Source organism: Vicugna pacos, chromosome 23 (assembly GCF_048564905.1).
Source record: "Vicugna pacos chromosome 23, VicPac4, whole genome shotgun sequence".
Classification (NCBI taxonomy): Eukaryota; Metazoa; Chordata; class Mammalia; order Artiodactyla; family Camelidae; genus Vicugna; species Vicugna pacos.
Window position 1 is genome coordinate 21462490 of NC_133009.1, and position 2599 is coordinate 21465088.

The 2599-nt window shown below is 50.8% G+C and overlaps 1 long non-coding RNA gene across 1 annotated transcript; it reads right to left on the reverse strand.

Moving 5' to 3' along the window:
- LOC140688621 (uncharacterized) lies at positions 1 to 1788 on the reverse strand. The gene is made up of 2 exons (XR_012063320.1): positions 1591 to 1788; positions 1 to 685 (listed from the first exon to the last, which is right to left on the reverse strand). It is a non-coding gene; the product is annotated as an uncharacterized lncRNA (long non-coding RNA).
- Positions 1789 to 2599: the final 811 nt, after the last annotated feature.

Consider the following 2599-nt stretch of genomic DNA (forward strand, 5'->3'; position numbering starts at 1 on the left):
TCAAAGAAACAGGTCAAATCTATTTCAGTCTGAATGATAGTTAAAAAAAAGAAACAAATTGGTTATCAGTTGAGGATGCTAGTAACCAAATTCATTACTTCAAAACTGACAAATAATAGGAAAAACTCAAGCAAGAGACAAGGATAGAAAGATACCATTCTGTTCTGAGTAAATATATCCCAAGATGTTAAAGAGGAGGAGGAGTTCAGCCTACAATGATGCTGAAGTCATGGAAACAGGAAAAGCAGCAGCTTTTCTCTGGGGCCCTGGGGAACAGAACTTGCTCTGGGCCCTGCTGGTCAGCGGAGGGTCTCAGTGGGCCGGAGCAGGCAGGCCTTACTGGGATATGACCCTCCAGAGAAAACGTCCCGCCAAAGGGAGTGGGGTGCACTTGGGATGGGATAGCAGCGAGAATATTCCTGAAAGCGTGTGAGCATTTTCCCAGAGTCCAACAAGCTCTTTCACACAATGATGGATGATATAAAGAAGACATGTCCTCATGGGAAGGACAAGAACTGAGCAAAGCCATCGAGGTTGGCAGTTTGCAGACTTTGAATATCCTTCGAGAGAGTCGATTCAGGAAACCCATGGTTGTCCCCAAACTGCAGAGCCTCGAGAAAGGAAAGGCCAGCCAACCGCTGCTGAGAGGCCCAGTGGGAGAGAAAGACAGAGAAGGAAAGTTGACCTGAGGATGAAGCAGAGACAGGGGAGCTCCTTTTAGACTTTTTTTAAAAAAAAAAAAAACCGAGGCAAAATATTGTGGTGGTAAGATCATCATTTCTGGAATCAAGACAGCTTTGGCTGAATCTCACCTCTGCCAATCCCTAGCTGCACTACCTTGGGCGAGTTACTAAATTTCTCTGTGCCTTAGTTCCCTCGGCTGTAAAAGGGGATATAAGCGTGGGAGAGGCTGGAGCAGCCAAGCATTTTGGAGTGAACACGCCATGAACAAGAGGACTGCTGAAGAGCCGTGACATGAAAGTGAGGCCCTAAATTTCCAAGTTGGTAGCTCCTCTTGTCCTCACTCCAGGCCACAGGCCTTTGCTTTGCCACACTCTCCTCTGCGGGGTCTCCAGGGGGGCTGGGGGCCCTCTGGGGCTGGAGGAATTGCTGAGCGCCTGAAGGTGTCCTCTTGCTCTGAAATCTTCTCCAGAGAATAAGCTTAAAAGCTGGGCTTTAAGTGGGGAGGGCACAGCTCAGTGGTAGAGCATGTGCTTAGCGTGCACGAGGTCCTGGGTTCAATTCCCAGTACCTCCACTTAAAAAAAAAAAAAGCTGCACTACAGATGTAGGTCTTATGCCAGGTGCTTTCTCACTGTCACCTGGTTAAGTCCCTGTCTAGACAACAACATGAAGTAGATATGATCAACTTTTTCACAGATTTAGAAAATAAAGTGGTCAGAGGTCACACAGAGAAACAGCAAGAACACAGTGGTCCTGGCAGCGACTGCCTTAGCCCCCACAGCCACAGCCCATCACTCCTCCATCAGCCTCCATCTCCAAAATGGCCTTTGCAAGGCGGGCTTCCTGGCCCCTTGATACGTGGTAGGGTGACCCAAGGCCTGCTCTTCCACTGAAGCTTTAAACCTACTCGAGTAGAGGATACCAGATTGTCTGCTGAGTGCCGGGCTCGATTTCTTAGCCCTGGGCTGGCAGCCGATAAGCATCATCTCATTTGATCTTCTCAGCTCATCCATGAGGCAGGGACTGAAAGCAACCAGACTCACAGACCAAATGTTCTTGAGAGAGGGGCGCTGGGCTAGCTCCTGCAGTTAGTGACCAGCATGAGAGCCTGCAGGCAGGGCAGATGGCGACGGGAAATAATGGGGAAAGGCAAGAGAAAGAGGCATAGTTGAGTTGGGGTTGGGCGCCAGGCACCTTGAGAAATGTCTTCATAATTTGGTGGGCAACCTGGCCATGTACCAGCCTGGTCTATGCACTTTCTTCCTTTACCTTATTTTTTTGTTCAAGGATGGACAGAGGTCCAAATACCCAAGAGAAAGACAAAGGGACTCCCAGGACCTCACTCCTGAGAGACCAGGAGGTCAGTGGGCAGACCTGGAAGGTCTTGGCCACTAGAGCCAGTGGAACAGGGAAGGGGGGTGGGAAGGGAGGTTGTGGAAGGGGCAGGGAGGAGAGCCAAGAGGAGTGAGGAGGGTGAGGTGGGAAAGGAGGGGAGAGAGAAGGTGGTGGAGTGTGTGGGAGTGGGGGCCGGCAGTGAAGTGTGTGGGAGTGGGGGCCGGCCAGAAATGCAGTATAATTAGAACTTACTAATATTGCACCTGACACTTTCATTGTTCAGATGAGAAAACAGACCCCAAAGGGCCAGTTCTTGTGCCCTGCCCTTCAGGGTCAGTGCTCTGCTGCTGCCCTTTCACCCGCTCTCACCTCTGCACACTCCTATTCAGTGTGGGAAGTAGGAGAGAAGAGACTTGGAAACACATCGACCTGCCCAATGGAGAGGGAAGGACACACAGGTGGGACTCAGCCTGCTCCAGTGAGGCAGGCTGCCCCTCACCGGGCATGGGCCACAGTCACTATGGAAACCTCCCTGTAAAGGACCGAATGGCTGCAGTTTGAGTTTCATCTCCCGACACAGG